Source organism: Microcebus murinus, chromosome 6 (assembly GCF_040939455.1).
Source record: "Microcebus murinus isolate Inina chromosome 6, M.murinus_Inina_mat1.0, whole genome shotgun sequence".
In the NCBI taxonomy this organism is placed as follows: domain Eukaryota; kingdom Metazoa; phylum Chordata; class Mammalia; order Primates; family Cheirogaleidae; genus Microcebus; species Microcebus murinus.
This window is the reverse complement of record NC_134109.1, coordinates 42,406,396-42,429,075: the sequence shown is the minus strand read 5'-3', so window position 1 is coordinate 42,429,075 and position 22,680 is coordinate 42,406,396.

Genomic DNA, 22,680 nt, shown 5'->3' with positions numbered 1-22,680 from the left:
ATGTCTGGAAACTCTCCAGACTTATAAATTGCATGGTTCTATTTTTATGAGAGTATTTTTAAAAATTCTTATATCATATAGAAAAGTATCTGCTGTTATGTTTTCCAAAGCACTTTTAGACATTTGATCTCATAAGATCTTCATATGAATCCCATTATGTATGCAGAGTGAGTATTATTTTCCCTCCCTTCCTTCCTTCTCTTTTCCCACCCATACACCACAGTCCCCTGCCCTGAAATTTGATGATGATAACACTGAAATGAAACACAGAGGAATTCCCAAGCTGGCACAGAAGGGCAGTGTGGGAGCTGAGATTGGATCTCAAGTTCCCTAACTCTTATTCTAGTGGTCTTTCCCTTGGCATCTGTAAACAAAATTCTCCCATTAATTTCCTTCACTGATTAACTGGAGCTGCTTTCTGTGCCATTATTCCTTACTTCTATTTGCCCTGATCTAGGGTTCTTGCGGCTTGAAAGATATTATCTTCCTGGGGACTGGCTCTACTAAGAGCCAAGGACATTTGTGTTCGACCCAGCAGGGGCCACAGCTACATGGATGGATGAATGAATGAATGAACAGACTGAGGGCAAGGACAATGCAAGTACCAACCTGTCTTTCTCGGAACACAGGGAAGGGTCTTCCTCCTTCTGGAAAGTTCTGTCCATTGTACTCACACACTCTTTCCCGGTTCTCCTACTTTCTTCTCTGGCCACTTCTGTCTTGTCTGCAGGCCCATCCTTTCCCACCTGGCACTAAGTGAGAATTCTTCAAGGCCAGCCGTAGGCCCCATTTCTTTTCCTATACTGTCTGCCTGCATGCATTCCTTCAAGCCTTTTCCTTCAAAGGTCATCTACATGCCAGTGACTCCCAAATCTATTTCTACCCACACCTCTCTGAGCTGTGTCTCTTGAATCTGGTTATGTGCTTAATATTACTACTAGGATGTCTCAAATTCTCAGCATGCTCCAGACAGAACTTAGGGTCTTTCGTCTTCCCCAAAACTGATTTTTCTCCAGGATTTCCTACCTACCACACATCCTATTGCACAAGTCAGAGATGCATAGGTTGTCCTTGGAGCTCCTCTCTCCCTTGAGCCCTGCAGCCAACACATAGCCAAGTCCTCCTGTCTGGTGACTTTGACAACCTCCCTCCACTCCATCAGCATGCCCCCTGTCTAAGCTCCCACCCTCTCTCATGTGGGCTTGCAGTAGCTTCCTTCCTGTTCTCCTCAAATCCACTCCTCTTCCTCCCTGCTTCCTGCTTTACAGCAAAGTCTATGTTGTGCATCGCGCTGCATCACCCCTCACTCCCTGTGCTGTGGCCACACTGGTCTTTCAGTTCTCTGCAACAAGCTGCATTCCCCCTGCCTCCTCCTCTTGACTCCTGGCCCACCCCACAGCCACCACACCACCACAGGGCCTTTACTTGTGGTCTTCTCTATGCCAGGAGAGTCCCTGCTTCAAAATGCACACACACCTAGTTCTCTTGTTTCATGCTTCTCACCTGTCTCGAGCATCATTTTCTCAGACCCAGGGCATGTTCCTTTGTTAGACACTTGCATAGAATCATGTTCTACATAGATCTCTCTCAGATTTGCAATTATACCCTTTCATTCAGTCAGTAACCCTTTACAAAGCACCTACTATGTGCCGGGCACTGTTCTAGGCATTTGAGTCATTATTTAAGCAATAGAAAAACAAGTGCTTGAGTAGTTTCTATTACTCAAGTAACAGAAAAATTAAAAATAGAGTAGAATGACTCCAGTCATTCTATGAGTAATTATAAGTTCATTTCTGTGCTTATCTTTTTAATATCATTTCCACAGCGGGCTCTATGTTCAATGAGAGTTGGAACTGTGTCTGTTTTTGCTGACAAGTATCATCAGCTCTCAGCACCTAGCAGGTACTCAAACATTCGGGAAATTAATGAATGTTTACATTTGTAAATTAACAAATGAATGAATAAATACAATTTTAATACGTAACCTGCCTCACACTGAACTTGTGACACTTTGAATATTTAATAAGTATTTTGATAAATGATCAGAAAAAAATGTTCATGTGCAATCCCCAAGACACTTTCCTCCACTTGCCCATTAACCTTTCAAAGATGTGACCAGCTATTCATTTTCTTCTCCCCTCGCTTTTGAGAAGTGGCTTCTGCAGAGCTAGCTGAATTTTGCTGCCATCTTCTGACCAAAGTTAATACCAAAGAGATGAAAGCCATATCACATATTTTAAGTTCTTATTACTGCCTCGGAGTACCAATGAAATAGTCTCACCACTGAGTCCTGTCTTTGCCTAACAATGCAAGAACATGTTGCATTGTTGCCAGTTAAGAGGAAATGCATGGCCACACTCACTGCCTACCTTTCTTGTACCTTTGTTTTTGTTTGTTTGTTTGTGTAGCTATCTTCTATCTACTCTTCCTTCTATATCCCAGCACTATGGTAAAGCTTAGTAAATGTCATTTTATGTGAATGCTTTATGTGAACAGTGAGCGAACAACTGCTTTTATCAGGATTGGTAGGGTGGACTCAATATATATTAGCTATTATTGTTATTAACATTATCATTATCAAGACCTTTTCCCTGCAAAACAGACGAGCTCAAGAAGACCAGTACTGCTCTGTTGTAGTTCTTTCATGCATGAGAACATTCACCCCAAACTCACGCAAATCTTCTCTCTCCCTCTCTCTTTTCCCACTTCCTTTCTCTCTCTCTCTACCACCTCCCTTGAAAAGCCTATTGAAACTACTTTTTGTTGCTATCTCAATCCTTTTATATATATACATAAATATATATTTTGGTTCTCTGATAAAATTATAAACCCCTGGTTGCAAAGGAATTATATATTAAACTTAGGATCTTCCAAAATACTCAATAAATGTTTATGGATTACATTAAAGGCCCTTTTCTGAAATGAAGGACTTGAAGAAATATTTTATTTTTCTCTAACATATTTTGTGTGAAGACTATGTTAAGAAAATTATGACAGATTCTCAGAGAGCTAGCACATTTTTAAAATAAGTATTTAAAAATTATATTCCCTTGGCGAATTTACAAATTTGAAAATACGTCCTTTTTGAAATAGCTGTAATGCCAAGGAGTCTTTGTGTATTTCAAGATAGAGAATAGAATATAAAAACCAAGAGTAATTGCAAAATTAACTTCTTTAAACAAAGAAGGCAAGAGAGATGGAAAACTCTGGATTGTCCCACAAGGGAAAGTCTGGAAGGATTGCATGCATAGATATTTGTGCAATATATATCCTGTTAAAAGAACATATATTCCTTGGAGTCTGCAAGGGACATCTGCAGCAGAATCTGTTTTCAGGGAAGTGAAATTATTGAATAATCCAAGAAAACAAACCCCATAAAACTAGGAGATTTATCATCAGTTTGAAATTAGCCCTCTGAGCATGACAGGGAAATGCTGCAACTGAAGGAGAAAGAGTCTCATTCTACCACATGCCTTGTACATAATAGGTTGTCAACAAGCATCTACTGAGGACCTTAATTAGCCAAACTCTCACCTTTCTTTACTATTCAATACAGTTCAGTTCATGGTGATTTAATGATTCTAATTTCCCAAATTTAAACATCCAGTTTTAAGCAATTGGTTCTCATTATGGGCAACAAGGAGAATGATGTTTTTGAAGTGCCATAAATGAAGCAGTAAACAAAAATGTTTGTGGATGATTTCATATTTAGAAGCTATGTCACATATTCCTTTTACTAATTTTACTGAAAAACATTGCTCATTGCAATTCTATACAGAAGCATTCTGAGAATTGGCTGTTATCTTTGGTCCTTGATGTGGGGTAGCCTGGTTCATGAGAGATGGAAGAGCTTCATTTGGAGGAAAGTTTTCCAGTCCCACCGAACACACATTCAAAACACTGAGCAGTTTGTTTTTATTTCCTCTTCCATGAAATAAGGTACCTGCTAGCAATTTCCTGTGCTGACATATTAGGAACAAAGTCTCTGAGCTCAAAGAAAAATGGGAGAACTAGATGGTTCCAGCTGGTCATTTGGGAAGACCAACGTTGGATATGAGGCGCCTGCCTAAGACATCACCTGGTTATTTAAAAGCCTTCCTGCAGTTCAGTGAGCTATATGGGAATTCTGTGTAGAGGACAAGGCACTATTCATTTCTCTCACATTTAGCTTTTCAGAATAGCCCTCAAAATAGAGGGCCCCTCTATTTTAAGAGCACTCAATCCTCTTGGTGACTTTGGTGAGAGAGACATGAAATAACTGATGAAGGCAAATGTGTTTCAGATGGAAAATAATGGCTCTTGGAAAGGAATGCCTGGTGAACATCTGGTGTCCCTTTATTCTGAATGAACATCTGTCACCCTTGGTTAATAGTTCACACCTGTTGACCCAATCAACATCCCTACAACCAACTAGAGGTGAAAATATTGATGTCGAGGTCCCACCCCCAGAGATCCTGATGTAATTTCTTGGGTTTGGCTTAAGCTTCAGGATTGTTAAAGCTTCCCAGGTGATTTTAATATGCAGCCAAGATTGAGAACCACTGTGTAAGCAGGAGACGCTAATGGATTTAGGAATGTGATTTATTAATGGGAAAAACTTTCAAACAAACTAAATAGAGATATGAATTGTTTATAGAATTTTATCATGTGTTTAAGGCATTTTAAGTGATTTCTTACATTCAATTTTTATCATTTTTCACAGTTTTAGACAACTTTATATTGGATTCATTGAGCTCTTAATATTATAAACACATCTGAGATGGATGATATCCATTGTGTCAGTTATAGGCAACGATTAACAAAGAAAAAAAGCAAAGCTTCATGAATCTACATATTGCTCAAATATCTATGCATGCAATCCTTCCTTGGGGGCTGGAGGGGGCAACTCCACAAGGGATTACTGTGCTTGAAGACAGTCTGAGGTGACTGGTGCTTTATTACTTTTATTATTTTATGAAGAGTTCATATAGTCAAATTTTGGTTTTTTCCATCATTGGATCAATATAACTGGATGACTAGGCAAGGGTCTCCATAGAGCAGGAGACAATTTAACTAATACTGGTAGAAATACGATGCTAGACAATCTGTTAAGAACTCTGGGCCGGGCGCGGTGGCTCATGCCTGTAATTCTAGCACTCTGGGAGGCCAAGGCAGGTGGATTGCTCGAGGTCAGGAGTTCGAAACCAGCATGAGCAAGAGCGAGACCCCATCTCTACTATAAATAGAAAGAAATTAATTGGCCAACTAAAAATATATAGAAAAAATTAGCCGGGCGTGGTGGCGCATGCCTGTAGTCCCAGCTACTCGGGAGGCTGAGGCAGCAGGATGCTTGAGCCCAGGAGATTGAGGTTGCTGTGAGCTAGGCTGACGCCACGGCACTCACTATAGCCTGGGCAACAAAGCGAGACTCTGTCTCAAAAAAAAAAAAAAAAAAAAAGAACTCTGTGCTAGTCAAACATGACCTGAATTCAAAACTGACCAAACTGTGATGCCAACAAACCTACCTCATGGAGACGATACCACGTCCTGTGTCTTCAACTGTCTTGATGACTTTAGTTTGAAGACTGTCAAGGCGTGACCACAAAACAAACAGGAAAAAACAATGTTGAACTGTAGTCCTACCCTAGTGCAAACACATAGATCCATAACTACCTCCCACATTACAAATATAACTGAAAACTCTTAGAACTATAAAAGATGTGCCTATTTGAAAACTTTCATTGGTTGCCACTTTGTTTCATAGTGGCAGATTGGTCAAGTGGGTCAACTTAAGACGCACTTTAAGATTATATTCTTTAAGATAAGCAAGGGTAAATATATATATATATGTACATAATAATCTGGTGGTTCAGTAAAAACAGAGGTCTCACTTTATCCTTTATTTCATTCATTCATCCATGTAGCTGCTGTGTGATAAACAAGTGTGATTGTCTCTTTCGAGGGTAGCTAAGATAAAACCACAAAGCCAAGAGGCTTAGTCAGGAAAACCAAAGTGTTCTATTACATCTGGCCTCAAATTGTTAAAAATGCTTTCATTATAAAATGAAGTATACATTTTTTTTTTTTTTTGGAGACAGAGTCTCACTCTGTTGCCCAGGCTAGAGTGAATGCTGTAGCGTCAGCCTAGCTCACAGCAACCTCACACTCCTGGGGTCAGGCGATCCTCCTGCCTCAGCCTCAGGACTAGCTGGGACTACAGGCATGCGCCACCATGCCCGGCTAATTTTTTCTCTATATATTAGTTGGCCAATTAATTTCTTTCTATTGATAGTAGAGACGGGGTCTCGCTCTTGCTCAGGCTGGTTTCGAACTCCTGACCTCGAGCAATCTGCCCGCCTCGGCCTCCCACATTTTTTAAATCTTTAAATATTTTCTACATGTTTATTTTTATATCGTTTATATCATTTTTATCATTTATTTTATATCATTTTAATATAAAATATATTTTATATTATTTTATATTTATATTATCACTTATAAATATCACATTTATAAGTGATATTTTCACTATAAGGCATGTATTTTCTGGGCCTCAGTTATGGAGTTATTAATCAGGGCACAGAGATCAGCAATAGAGACTCAAAATCACAGTGGTTTCAATGGATAAGAAAAGATAGAGCTTAATTTCTCCTCCCTGTTCCAAGCTGAGCCAGCATTCTGGGATAGTTGGCTACCCCTGCTGTGCCAGGTCATCCACTGACCCAGGGTGGCTAGTCAGCTGTGCCATTCTCAGTGGGGACTTCCACTCTGGGCCCAAGGCACCTGCTGTGGTTGTTACTGCTTCCCAGCCAACAGGGAAAGGGAAGCTTGCGAACAAGCTGCTGCTTTACTAAGGAACTGACTGGAAGTTGAATGCATCCCTTCCGCTCACCCATCATTGATTCAAATTTAATAACGTGGCCATCCCTAGCTGCACAAGAGCCTGGAAATACACCATCTTCTTGGATGGTGTGCTCAGCTAAATCTTGGGGGGACTCTATTTTCTATTACTATAGAAAAAGGAAAAAGGGGGGATGAATAGTGGGAGACACTTAACAATCTCTGCCATTTGTAGAGTTTTGACTAGATGGTTTTTAATATTGCATTCGGCAGTTAAATCCGATAAATTTGTGATTTGACCAGGATCTGCTCTTTAATTTTTCAGCCTTATGAGTGTGTATGTTTGTGTGTGTGTGTATGTTGAGCAATAGGCAGAGTAGAGCAAACAGATGCACTATAATTCTTAATTCTTAATCACCAATTAACCCAGCGCTTCCCAAACATTACTGTCTGTGTGAATCACTTGGAGAACTTATTAAAATGCAGATTCTGTTGGTAAGTCTCAAGTGGGCCTTGAGATTGCATTTCTTCCAAGCTCTTTTGATGATGCTGATGTCAGTGCTGCTGGCCCACGTTAAAATTTTGAGTAACAAGGAGCTAAACCCATCCTGATGATTGGGCGAATGCCGGCTGGGGCACTTTTGGGGCAATAGATTATAACCATGAACCTTCCAGTCTCTCACCCTGTGCCTCTGATGGAAGTGGGCAAGGGATCATCTGGTTTGGGCACAAAGCCATCATGCTTCTGATTAAAAAGTGGCAGCCCAAATTATCAGCTTCACCCACACATAGTGGATTAGGGAAAGATAAAGTACAGTGGCTTGGGATACCTTCTGACACTAACTCATATAAATTCTTAATACATGACCTACAATCTAAAATCAAAAGTAGGTAATAGAATATTTACATGGCATTTGTTTGGACTTTGAAATGTTTGCCTCTATTCTTATATGTTTATTTACTTTTATTTATTGTTTCATTTAAAAGTGAAATCTAGGCCGGGCGCGGTGGCTCACGCCTGTAATCCTAGCACTCTGGGAGGCCGAGGCGGGCGGATTGCTCGAGGTTGGGAGTTCGAAACCATCCTGAGCGAGACCCCGTCTCTACTAAAAATAGAAAGAAATTAATTGACCAACTAAAAATATATATACAAAAAAATTAGCCGGGCATGGTGGTGCATGCCTGTAGTCCCAGCTACTTGGGAGGCTGAGGCAGGAGGATCGCTTGAGCCCAGGAGTTTGAGGTTGCTGTGAGCTAGGCTGATGCCACGGCACTCACTCTAGCCAGGGCAACAAAAAGTGAGACTCTGTCTCAAAAAAAAAATAAATAAATAAAAAAAATAAAAGTGAAATCTACCATCATTTCCACATAGAGAGTTAATCTCTGTTGGATATTCAAAGTACATAGGACAACTTAAAGGCCATTTAGTCATGAAAATGTTCCCTTCCTGAAAAACTTGTCTACATATTTCAAATCAACTGAACATTACTATTAGTAGTAGACACACATTAAACCATACTTAGCTACCACTTGTTCATTATATAGGGGAAGACAGCTTTTTTCTTAATATAAAAGTATTATCCATTCTTGTCTAATTTAGCACATGTTCCTGCTTGGCACTTTATTTTCACACTTTGATGAGACATAATCATTTCAAAAGAGAAAATGTTGGAGACTTTTCTGACATCCTGCCACATGACATGGACATGAAATGGACATATTCTGTCCATTTCTGGACTTCACACTTGAAAAAGAGCACAGTGGATTTTGAAACAATTATCTGCTACATTGGAGGAGTCCTGATAGAGTCATTGGCTTTTGGCAAATGACTGGAGCTCAGTTTTCCCATTTAAAAATGAGGAAGGTACATTCTGGAGGGTCTCCAAGTTCCCAAAATCTTGTGGACAGCTCTTCCTGACTCCCCCTAGTGGATAACAACCTGTGTCTAACCAAAAGTTTAGGAGCACAGTGCCATGGAGAAAAGGTTAGATCTGAGGAAAGAACAACAACAACAAAAACCCTAAAATAAGTTATTTCAATTCTTATCATGAATATAAAAAATAAAGATTCTCCTCAACTTAGGATGGGGTTAGATCCCAATAAGCCCATTGTTAAGTTGAAAATATCATAAATTGAAAATGCATTTATTACACCTATTACACTTAATCTCCCTAACATCATAGCATAGCCTAGCCTACATTAAACGTGCTCAGAACACGTACATTAGCCTACAGTTGGGCAAGATCTTCTAACACGAAGCCTGTTTTATAATGAAGTGTTGAATATCGCATGAAATGGATTGAACACTGTACTGAAGTACGGTTTCTACTGCATACGCATTGCTTTATCACCATCGTGATGTGGAAAAATCATAAATTGAACCCTCCCAAGTCGGGGACCATTGGTAGTTGACAGTGTTTGGCCTTGAGTGGAAGATTGTGAGGCATTTACTTTAAATTTTCTGTTTCCAGTTTTTTAATCTCAATGCATATATTACTTTTATAATCAGATAAAATGTAATTTAAAATAAAATACATTAGTGAATTCATGAGAAATAAGATTAATTAATTGTATCCTATGACTAGCCTGAGAATAGACAAGATGGTCATTGTGGAGAATTTTAGGACTAGCTTCCAAAATTTTATGCCAAAAAAAAAAAAATCTGAGTTTGAAAGAGGAAGTTATTTACTCTGGGTCAAGAACATTAATCACTGAACTGCTTGGGACACTGGGCTGGAGTCTGCCCACTGGCACTCAGTGTGGTCTTGGCATACCATCTGATGACAGCCCCAAAACAAAATAAAAGAATATGCTAATTATCATTATTATTGTTGTTGTTGTTATAAAAGCACTTGCTGCATGGGGAAGTTTATGACCTGCCTGCTCTACTGCTTTTCTGTCTATTTTGCTTGTGAATGGCTATATAGTGGTTATAAAACATTTCCTCTGTTCTCAGGTGTGGTTGTACATAACATCAACCTCACACATGCAGTTTTTAGCCCTCTTTTTCTACTCTGTCAACAGCATGGATTCCAAACTTGCTTGTCTTCACTGATGTTAGGATTTCTATTCCCGAGGACTCAGAGGAGGAATGTAACCTTCGGTTCCCGGCCCCACCATTCTGGGGGTGGGATCAGCAAACAGACACATGACACTGATTGATACCATTTGCCTTCTCACTTTCAATAGAATTGCTAGGCCCCCAAATGGCAATCCCTTCCTACATTTTGTGCTGTCCCCTTGCAGAGATTGGAGATCTCATGGGCTTGCTTAGGCACCAGTTAAAGTTTTCTGGTTATTGCTGTGTCCACAGTCACTCCCCACTGGCTGCTTCTGCCATGCTATGCCAGAGCCACTCCTTTGCATACTCCAGGGGTGTCATTCACAAAGAACTCAATGAAATGGTGCCCTCTGCAGTTGTGCAACCTAACAGCACTGGCTGCTCGCTCTCCTGCTTCTAGACCCTTTCCTTACCTGGACCCTGCTCTGACCTCACTGGGCACCCTGCGGTTTTTCCTGCTCTTGCTGAAGTAAGGGAGGCATCCTTACCTCTCTGTGTGGCTAGCACTCAATGAGTACCTGAGTTCTCATTGTGCAGTCTCATCTTCAGAGGAATTGGAGTTAAATTCCTAGGAATAGCCCCACGGGCATTTTGAATGACTCTACCTGCTTTTTTACTCAAAGGTGTTCCTCTGCTAACAGTTTAATAAGACCCCAAGGAAGATCTGGGAATCTGTCTTTCTCCAGGTAAATGGCATGGCTTACACTCATAGGCAGATCACGCAAAGCCTTCAGCCTCTACTTCATGCATGTGTGCACGTGCACACCCCTACACACAGAGTTTAAGAGTATTAATTTCTATGCCTGGGGGCCAACCGGCAATTCCACTGTATCTTCCAGGATGTCTGACAGGGTGTTGGGGGATTACATATCAGAACAGAACTCCTCAAGAGTTTCACTGCTATCCCATAGTCCCTGAGGCACAGATCAGAGCCCATGGTTAGTTTGTTAAACTATATTTAGTTTATTACATATATTAAAATATATGTAGGCAGCAGGGGCTGATTTAATATGCAATACTGTAAGATCTGCCTGTCTTGACCATTAAAGTTTCTCCTGGTGGGCACTGTGTCCAGAGGTTCACTAATAAAACGCTGCAATCTTATTTTCTCTGATCAGCTCCTGTCTTTTTATAGAGTGAAAACCCCATGAGTAGAGTTTCCAGGAGAAGGTATTTCTTCAGAAAGGGGATTGAGGAGGGTAAGAAAGGACGTGCTACTAAGAAAAAGAGAAGCCTTCCTGGCCTTTGAATGGGGAGGAGCAGCACGGGGTTGCATTAGGACTCTGGTTGCTAAGGGTGGGAGAAGCAAAGGCAGCAGAGGAGAGGTGCATGGGACAAACTTTACCTGTCTTGGATTTTTTTTTCAGTTCTTTTGTAATGGCCATCAAATGTTATGCCTGCCCAATATGGCATCCTTCTCCTTTTGGGAGAACTGTTTTCTCCTTTTCTCCCACACATCATCTCCAACATCCAACCATGTAGGTGGTTTGTGGGCACTGCCAATCACTGTGCTCCATTCCCTTTGCCATGGAGTTTGGATCATGATATGCGCACATGACCCAAGCTGGGCCAATCAGAATCCTTCTCTGGGATTCTTGAAATTGAGTCCTTTTTTTTCCTGAATGCAAAGTTGGGAAGCTGTGAATCCAGGAACTATCAGCAGCTACGGTTCTATCCCCAAGGAGAAAACTGATATGTGGCAGAGGAAAATGAAGCTTTCTCATTCAGAGAGAAGCAGGGACAAAAGGCAATATGTTCATTTCCTCATTGGAACTGTTTTGAGCAATACTTTTTCACTTTCTAGTTACATGAGCCAGTATACTTTCTATCTTGCGTAAAGTGCCTTTAGTTGAAGTCCCTATAATGCGTAACCCAGATATCTTGACTAATGCCTTACTAATACTCCACTTATTCCTCCCTTGCTGATTCCCTCCCTCTCTTACCCTTTCAAAAATTGTTTAAGAGGTATGTGCTTCATCATCTCTAGGAAAGAAGTCATTTTCTCTGAAAATTAGTGACTTGCCAGAGTCGATGTATCTCACATTTAACATAAAGAAACATGTAAAGTGCTTAGAATGGTACCAAGAACATAATAAGCTGTAAGAGTTTGCTATTAGTACTGTTATTATCAATATTCATAGTATTGGTAGTAGCCAGAATAAGACCAACAGAACACAGTGTCATAATGTAAGCCATTGCTTCCCATTGCCTCATTCTTGATGCCATACCTTAAAAATAAGTTCGACCAATGACCTGCTTTGGCATCCAGCATGTTCAGTTTTATCACATGCTCTCCTTGCCTACAAAGCCAGCCAATCCATCGTGTCCCTGTCAGAACTTTGTATAACAATTCCTCCAATTGCCCATTCTCATTTTCATCCCTCCTTCTACCATGGGAGGGATATGAACATGAAAAGACTACTTTGTGTTGTATTTCTTGGCCCTCTCCTGCCATCTTCATTCCATAGAATGTGTTTTCTTATTGACAGTATATCAATTGAGGGTCAGAATTAATGAAAGTCTATATTTCCAGTCCATTAATTTCCAGTCAGGCTATGCTGACACCCCGGATCCAGGGCAGACAAAGTTTAAATCAGACTAAAAGTGTCAATATCAGTTAATATAACCTAAAACTACCTGATATTGTGGGTAATGGTTCAACACTCCATCTAAGCAGTTGTAGATGGAGTCAAAGATTATATCATGTTTTATGGTTGGACCTAATGTTTCATACATAGCTCATGGTCTCCCAGCATCCACTCATCTGGTAGACCTCAGTTACCACGTTTGAAATCGTCACCAATAGATCTACCTTGATGTTCCCATCACACCACCTTTCTCATTCATATATTACAAGCAGGTGTCAACATGAACAATCCTTATTTGAGATCAAAAAGCCTATAGCTTTTTCCACAAATCTTGCCTCTATTTGAGAGTTTCTTGTGTTGAGAGATATGGAGAGTAAGCCAAAACATTTTCTCCTAAGCCCATTGAACTGACTTACCCTTGTCTTCCTCTGGAGTCTTTCTGGTGACTAAGTGGATAGTCACACCCCTCCATAAACTTCCTCAGTTAATTGAGCACTGTGCTCAGTAAACTAAACTTGGCCGCAGCCATGCTCTTTCAAATGTATATACTCATATCTTCACAAATCCCTAATGCCAGAAGGGTATGTTATGGTGAGGACAGGTTTGTCTCCAGCTACCAGTTATGCATCCTATGGACCATGACCAATTCACTTCTTTTTGTGTATTCTTTAACATACCATTGCTAGCTTATCAGTAACCTTTTTTTGAGCTGCCCCTCCAATATCTAAAACTCTTTCAAATATTACCAAGGACAGTTTTGGAATTTCTGGTCTTAGAATTATGTGATGCTCTTGTATAGGGCATGGCATCTTAACCTGTGATCATGAGCAGAAATTATCTCCCAAAAGTGGAGCAGTGGGCAGCTGCATGAGATAATCATCAAGCTCTAAAGCTGCATGAGTAACACTCCTCCTGGTTTGTTCTGGAATCTTGAATCTCAATATGTTTCTATTGGAGAAACTACCAAAATTTTAGCATCAATAAGTTCATAAGGACCCAGTGGCATCTGCTGTTTTTCTCACCACTTAAGAGTAGTGTTTCTATGTGATATTTGATAAACAGATCCCCAAAGTACACCCAGGTATGGGATGACTCGTCCAATATCCAATGCTGTGATTCAAAGGCTTCCCCTTCAATATTTATGTTAAAACTTAATCTCCAAATGCTAAACATTTAATCCTGTTCGTATGAAGAGGTGATGCCTTTTGGGAAGTGTCTTAGTTTATTCTGTGCTGCTATAACAGAATACCTGAGACTGGGTAATTGATAATGAACAGAAAGTTATTTCTCACAGTTCTGGGGGCTGGGTAGTCCAAGATCAAGGAACTAGCATCTGATGAGGGCCCTCTTGCTGAATCTGCATATAGCAGAAGGTAGAAAGGCAAAAAGGGAGCAAACTCATTCTTGCAAGTCCTTTATAACAGCATTAATCCATTTATAAGGATGATGCCTTCATGACCTAAACACCTCCCAAAAGGCCCCACCTCCCAACACCCATTGCATTGGGGATTAAGTTTCCAATATGCGAATTCTAGGGGAAGCATTCAGACCATAGCATTGATTAAGTAATTAGGGCTCCATCCTCATGAATGGATTAGTGCCTTATAAAAGGGCTGGAGGGAACTAACTTAGACGTTTCTTGCCTTTTCACCATGTAAGGACGCAGCAAGAAAGCTCTCACCAGACACCAAATGCTAGCACCTTATCTTGGACTTCCTAGCCTCCCAAATTGTGAGAAATAAATTTATATTCTTTATAAATTACCTAGCCTGTAATATTTTGTTACAGCAGGACAAATGGACTAAGACATTCAAATAATTCTGTCAACCCATTTGCTTCTATCTCAGGATGAAATTCAAAATATTCTCAGCCAATTTGTTTTACATCAATGGACTATCCTCTGAAGCTCTAGCCCAGGATATACTTAAGATATGCTTAAGACTTTTACTAGCCTTTACATTTAGGTATATTCATTAGCAAACAAGGTGATGCCATTTTTCTGTCACTTTCTACAGATAAAAATGTTCTTACTTATCATCAATTTTAAAAATATGGTTAGTCTTAAACTATTTCAAAATAAAAAAAGTTATTTAAAAAATAGATTATGGTTATTATCTTAGTCTGTTAGGGCTTCTATAACAAAATACCTTAGACTGAGTAATTTATAAACATTAGAAATTTATTGCTTATAGTTCTGGAGCCTGGGAAGCCCAAGATGAAGGTGCCAGCAGATTCAGTGTCTGGTGGAGACCCAATCTCTGCTTCCACGATGGCTTTGTTACTGCATCTCCACATGGTGAAGGGGATGGATGGCAGTAAACTCACTCCCTCACGCCCTTTTATTAGGGCACGAATCTTACCCATTAGAGTGGAGCCTTCATGAACTAATCATTTCCTAAAGGCCCCACCTAGGGTTATGTTCTAACATATAAATTTTGGAGGTACACCAACATTAAGGCCATAGCAGCTATCATGATCAGATTTATTCTTACTTAATTATTATCATAAATAGAAGCGTTAATATAGCCCTAAGATAGCACAGTAAATGTATATTGCATTCTGTAACATGTAAAAGCAAATTGCCTCTGCTGGTCCGCTATCTTAGGTGGAAAGTAAGGCATTATGGAGTCAATATCAAGTTTAATCACCACATCCCATTCTTCTGCAGCTTGCTGAACTTTCTTTACTACAATTGTGAACTCAGTACAAGGTAAATTAGTAGGTGCTATCTAACATTTTTATGACCAAATTGAGCTAAGGTGCAAAAAGTTAATGTCTATTAATCCCTGTGCATTCATTCTTTCTTTAACTAAAAGTCCTGCTTCCTATTGTTCCCTGAGAGCCTGTACTATTTTAAACTTATCACACCTCTCAGCCTTCATAAATCCAGAGATTCCCACTCAGCACAGCCAATTAAAACAGAGAAAGGGACACATGTTTTGTACTCCGGACACCTGGATGATAGCTGTGCCAAGAAGTTTTTCTTTCATTCATGATATACATTCTAACTAAATATTGAGATGTTGGAGTAATCACCACTTACCAACAGAATTTTGTTACCTTTTTTTTGAACTTTTGCCTCTTTTCCACTGTATCCCCCAAATTCTCTGAAACAAGCTTACTTTAACACCTTCTCCAAGTATTTGGGAATTTCCTTGCAATTAGTCACTGTGTCCTGAAGTCCCATTTGTGCTGCTTTAGCTCCCTCTATTGGCTACAGTGCAATAAACATTACCCAAGGCATGGTCAGTTTCACATTCCTTTGAAAAAAAACTTTCCTCTATTTTAAATTAGTAGGCCAGACGCAGGGAGATTAAAGTGGGTCTCCCTGTTACATATCTTAAGCTCTTAGCTATCTCAAACCACAAGTACTCAGCTGATCAATCCAACACTGTGATATCCTCCTGGTCCCTTAATCTATTAATATAATGGGTCTGGGATCCCCAGCCCCACCTCTAATTAGCAAAGTAACTATGTGGACAAATGTCAACAGCAAACTTGGATTGATAGAAAGACCAATGACTCAGACATCAGGTGGATAAATCAAACAATGTTGCAGTCAGGATAAACAATGTAGTTGCCCAGGGCAGGCAGAAATAGGAGTTTTCAGATCCCCACATCCTCACAAAGGACAGTGCATAGCTGGGCTAAAAATATCCTTGTAACTGAGCATTCCAGAAGGATGAAATGTCCTCCTCCAATTTTATGAGATTGGAGAGTTCTGATCTTAACTAATCTTAATATATACCAGCAACATATATTCTTCTGGGACTGATGTATCTCAACAATCTCAGGTTTATGCAATAAACAACATGACTACAGAGCACAGCATGGTATGGCATACTCAGGCATCAACTCAGTTCTTGGTCTCTCAAGGCTAACACCAACTATTTTCACTCCTAAACTACAGAACTACAACAAGGGTCAGTTACTTAAGCACCTCTGAATCATATTAAAAGGCCCTTAGATTAGCCAAGGGATCTATCTTGCAATAGATGGAGATTTCTATTTGGAAAAGGCCTAACCTTCACCTGCTTTCTGTTCTTAGCTCCACAGTCTTTAAGCTCTACTAACTGAATCGGGCATAACTGGCTCTCCAGGACTACCCTGGAATTCCTCTCTAAGCTTTCAGGGATACCCACTATCTACCAGGGAAAGGGCCTTTCCTCCAACTCAGAAAGGGCCTTCAGACCTTTTGGCTTCACAGACAGACCCTCTGCTGGCTTGCATTTGTTTTTCTTTCCTCTTCTCTTTTGTCCAGTAGGGCCAGAATACAACGTTAGATAAGATTTCATACTATATGTGGGGCGGCCCAAAGGTTGCCCCAGCTATGGTCCCATTCCCTGTGCTCTCGGGGCTGCAAATGAGGACATCTCTGTGTGACCCATTGCACTGAGACCCAAGAGAAGAGAGGCTGTTAACAGGGGCACCTGGGCATGGAGGCAGGATAGACCTGTGTCCACATCGAGCTTTTTCACTGAGCTAATGAGTGATATGACCTTGGGCAAACTACTTAATCTTTTTGTTAATACATATTAGTTTCATATAGAAAATGGAGATAACAGATTACAAATTTGTTGTTAGGCTTAAGCAAAAGAATGTGTTTGAAACACTGGAGTGTATTAATCACTTAGTAAATGTCAGCTATGGCATCCTCACTGTGCCCAGATCTTTTGCTTGGTTGCTTTATAGAACCATTGCAAACTGGCTTGCCCAACATGTATAGGTGCAAGGATGGAAGGTTAAACTGTAAAAAAGAGTTACCCAAATTAGTTTAATTTTCCTCCTTACCTTTTCAGAAGTCTTCTCCAGCATGGCATTGCGTGGATTCCAGAGCACTGGAGTGTGACAGGTTCCATCTTGGCTAGTGGCTTTTGCAGGGCCTTTGGTTTCTCAGAGCCTCTGTTTTCTTAGATGAAAAATGATAATTTATACATAATTTATAAGATTGTTCAAAGAAATGATGAGGTAAGGTATGTGATGCTCTTCACAGAGTATCTGGTGTGTTGCAGGACTGCCACAAATGCTGGTGTCCTGTCTGCTTTCTTGGCTCTGGGCTTCACCATCTTCGTTTGTGAAAGAAGAGAGTTGGTCTAGTTTTTCCTCCAAGTTTTTTCACCTCTACTGTCCTATGACTCTCACAACACTCTCTCATGGTACATATAATCTTAGTCCCCAAAACACGGAAAAGAAATTGGGAGAAAAGCAACTCATAGAAGGTTTCAAAGCCATTGGTTCTCAGCCCATGGTGCTAAACTCTCTTTCCTGGCAGTTCGGGTTGCCTCACCTCATAATCTGGAAGCTATTCTTCCTAATGTCCTTTGATAAACTCTATAGCTCTCTTGTATCCCTTGAAATGTGAATATTTATGTTTATTGGCCATTATCATTGAATACATAATACATTCTTTAAAAAGTGGTCCTATATTTTGTCTACAAGCCATGAAGGTCATAACCAGATTTGCTTACCAGACACACTCCTGAACCAATCTTTTTCATCTTGGAATATAGTATTTCCTTCCATTCTGTCACCGAATTAAAAATTGAGGTGTCATTCTCGAGTCTTCTCTTTTCCTCACCACCTACATCCAAGCCATTCAACAAATCCTACTGCTTCTACCCTAAAATATATCCAAATATGTCAATGTTCTCCATTTCCACCAACGCTATGCTGGACCAAGCCATCATCTTTTCTGATGGAAGATTACTATGGGAGACTCCTACCTGGTTTCCCAGCTTCCTCCTTTGCACCCTACAGTTTGTTCTCCATGTAGTAACCAGAGTGAACTTTTAAGAATACGAGTCAAAGTGTGTTAGTGCCCTGCTTGCTATCCCTCAACTTACTTCTCTTTGGTTTCTCCTAGACCCATGTGATCTGGCCTTTATCTATCCTTTCTCACCTCATCTCTTGCTATTCTCCCACCTACCAAGCTCTAGCCACTCTGACCATCTTTCTGTTCCTTGAACACCCTAAGCCATTTATATCTGAAAATTCTTGCTCTAGTTGTTTCCTTGGCCTCAAATTTCTTTCTCCTAATCTTCATGTGGCTCGTTATCTTTGCATACAGATCTAAGGGTAAATATCACCTTCACAGGGAGGTCATTCTAGACAGCCCAACCGAAAGCACCCACCCAATCACTCTCTACCACATAAATCTATTTTAACTCTCTTACAGAACATGTGTCACTAAGATTTTTCTTATTTAAACTTTAATTTTCTGTCTCTCCTCACCTTCATTAGAATGTATGCTCCTTGAAGTCAAGACATGGGCTTATCTTCTCTGCTGCTGTAACTACAGAGCCTGGAACTGTGCCTGCCACAGAGTAGCTGTTCAATAAATGGGTGAATGGATGAACTCAAATTGATCCCGTTTTCACTTTACTTCACCATTTAGCATATTGTGCCACTAGAGGGCAATAAATCACCTAATTAAAATGAGGAAGTCAGTGTCCAACATGAACTTAATTAATGTTTTTAATTGATATATATTAGATGTACATATTTCCAGGGTACATGTAATAATTTGATACATTCATATAATATGTAAAGATCAAATCAGGGTAATTAGGACATCCATCACCTTAAATATTTATCTTTTCTTTATGCTAGGAACATTTGAATTATTCTGTTCTACCTATTTTGAAATGTACGATTGAACTTAACTTAATTGATCTTAATCATTCATGTGACAGACATTTGTTTAAGAAAAACACTCTCTCAAAAAGAAAAAAAGGAGATTCCCAAACAAGATGGTGGATGAGAAAAACCTCCAGCCAGAGTGTCTCTGTAAGAAAGACAGATTTTAGAAGAAAGTAAAAAAAAAATAAAATAAACAGGCAGACAAACATAGATCAGATGAAGATCAGAACAAGGGTGCCTGAAAACACAGGAGACTCCATGGGAAGAAGTTGTGGAGAATTGGAAGGAGAAAGGCCCCTGAGAGGCTTGGATACCAGCAACAAGTGTATGTGGAGCAGTTAAATTTACCCTCCCTTGCATCTCAGACTGCTGGTGGGCTCCTGAGTAATTGGAGAGACCTGCTAACACCAGCCCAGAGACGGCCACCGCCAGTGAGCAGTGAACCTCTTGCGAGTGGGACACCAGGCTCCCAGCTCCCCAGGTCACCTCCCGAGCACAGACCCGAGCTGACTGGCAGGCACCATATTGATTCATTCTCCCCTTCCCCTTCCCTACTTGCGGCTGCAGAGAGAGACAATTTAGCCACCACCCAGAGGCATCTGCAGGGAACAGGACCTTTCCTTTTGGGGCCCTATAGTGGACTGAGGGGTACTCAGACTGTGAGCTCCTTACCTGCCAGCCCTCCCAGGTGCTGCTTGCCTGCTGACTCCAGGAGAGTGGGGCAAATCCCGAGGTGGAGAGACATTGATCCAGCTTGTGCACCCCATGGGTGGCTTGAGACCAGCACTCCTCTACCTGGCAGGGTCAGGGATTGATTTCCAGGGCCCAGGGGACAGGCCTGCAGATCAGATCCCATACACCCAGGTCTCCATAGCATTGCCCTGGGGCACAGAAGGCATATTTGTGAAGAGTCTACTGCAGTGTGTGCCTTCAGGAGCAGATCAACATGCTTGAAGGGCAACTTTCCTCCCATGGGAGGGCCATACATCCAGCTCAGGCTGAGATCCTGGGCAGGTATCACAGCCAGGGGAGATCTGCTGGCTTGAGAGACCTGGGAGAAACTGCGGAATAGAGGAAGGTGGAAAGGAGGTGAGGCCTGCTTCAGACTGCAGGTCTCAGACAGCCTCACCCCCGCCATGCAAAGTGGGGCCATTTCAGCCCCTCCCGGGCAGCTTTGCCCAGAAGCAGAGAACAGACCTTTGACCCCTGCTAACAGCATTGGTGGAGCTTGAGGGCAGGCTTACCCAACCCAGCTCCACCCAGACTCACTCTCCCACCTGTCTCCACTGAGGTGGAGAATAAGGACACACGTGGAAGTCCCAGGGCACCACCTACCATCTGAGGCACTAGAGTGCCTCTCCAGAGGAATAAGAACTGGTTACAGGACCCACAAACAGCACTGCAACCTGCTCCTCCCATTGAGTGCCACCTACTGACAGGGAGGTCATTCTGCACACACTTTTTCTATGTCTACTGACTCATCATACAGGGTATGGTCAAATCTCACCCACAAACACAACCTACTGGCTTAGAGACTACACAGGGTGTGTCATTATTCAAATGAAAATCTAAGGTAAGAAGCAACAGCTGATCCAGATGGGAAGAGATCGGTGAAAGAACTCTGGAAGTATGAAGAGTCAAAGGGAAAGTACACCCCAAAAAAGGAACACAAGCTGTCTAGCAATAGACATTAACCAAATTCAGAACACTAAAATGACAGAAGAAAAATTTAGAACATGGCTTATAAGAAAACTCAATGATATGTAAGAAAAAATAGATAACCAACACAAAGAAACCACAAAAAAATCCAGGACTTGAAAGAAAAAATCACTAAAGAAATTGAAATATTAAAGAAAAATCAAACCGAACTTCTGGAAATGAAGAATTTATTTAAGGAATTATAAAACACAGTGGAAAGCCTCAAGAACAGGGTAGATCAAACAGAAGAAAGAATCTCAGGGATTGAAGATAACACCTTTCAATTAAATAAGTCAGTCACAGAAATAGAGCAGAGAAATAAGAGAAAAGAGTGAAGCCTACAAGAAATGTGGGATCATGTGAAGAGGCCTAATGTGAGAATCATAGACATCCCAAAGGGTGAAGAAGAAAATACATAAGGGTGGGATAAGCTATTTGAGGATATAATAAAGGAAAATTTCCCAGGCCTTGCTAAAAATCTAGATATCTAGTTTTCAAACCAACCACCAGGTATAAGCCCGGGGAGTGGGGTGGGGAAGCGTATTCCAGGATAATAAATACTAAAATAATTTTAAATAAACTTTCTGTTCAAAGATGATATTCAGGTAAAAAAAAAAATCTCATTATATAAAATGAGAAAGGGTTCACTTCCATGATATGAAATTGTGAAGTCAGAAGGAAAATAAATAATGTTCTTCTATATCCATCTTTTACACACACACACACACACACACACACACACACACACACAAATATATATTCCTTAGTAACTATTCTCATTTTTGCTTTTAAAAGTTTGAACTCTGGCCAATCTCATGGGAATAGAGATTCTTTTTTTTTTTCCTTGAGAATTATCTTGTGCCAGACACATTCTGTATATTTGTAATTTTGTTTAATGTTCTTGAGAGTCTTCTAAAGCAAATTCACTATTGTCCTTATTTGTAAAATGTAAGTGATTTTGTCCAAGGTCATGTGTGTAGTAAGTGGCAGAACCAAATCTTTTTGTTTGTTTGAGACAGTCTTGCTCTGTTGCCCAGCCTAGAATGCAGTGGCATCATCACAGCTTATTGCATCTTCCACCTCCAGGGCTTGAGTGATTCTCCTGCCTCAGCCTCCCAAGTAGCTGGGACTACAGGCATGCACCACCATGCCCTGCTGTTTTCTATTTTTGTTGAGATGGGGTCTCACCATGTTGCTCAGGCTTGTCTTAAACTCCTGGGCTCAAGTGATCCTCCCATCTTAGCATCCCAAGTCACTGGGATTATAGGCATGAGGCAGAACCAAAATCTTTCAGAGCTCAAAGCCTGTGCTCTTAACCATTATGATGGTTCCACTGATAGATTAGGTGGAGGAAAGGAAAGAGGAAGAAGCTTGTGAAGAGAATACAGGAAGAACAGGAGATGATATTATTAATTTTATAATTATTAATATATAATCTTATTCTCTCTACCTGGAATACCTCATCCCTGGGACACCTTTTCCCCATGCCCACTTCTCTGCCTAGGAATTTCTATTTGTTCTTTAAGAACTCAACTCAGATGTCACCTCCTTTAAGGAGCCTTTCATATCCCATCTCCCCAAACCTCCAACCCTCTGAAATCCTAAAAAACTTGCTCAGATTTCTATTATAGCCCAAGTTATATTATAAAATGTTCATTTTCATATCTCCTCCTTTAGGAGTACTAAATTTAGAACTCCTTGAGGGCAAGGACTATGTCTAAGTATTCCTTGTGGTTCCAGTGCTTACCTCACCTCTTTATAGGTGCTCAGGGAAAGTGAGGTTGAATGAATCAATCATCACACCTTGAGGACCCTCTGTCTTACCAGGTACCATGCTAAGAGATGTAAAGTTAAAAAGATCAGGCCTTTGGCCCC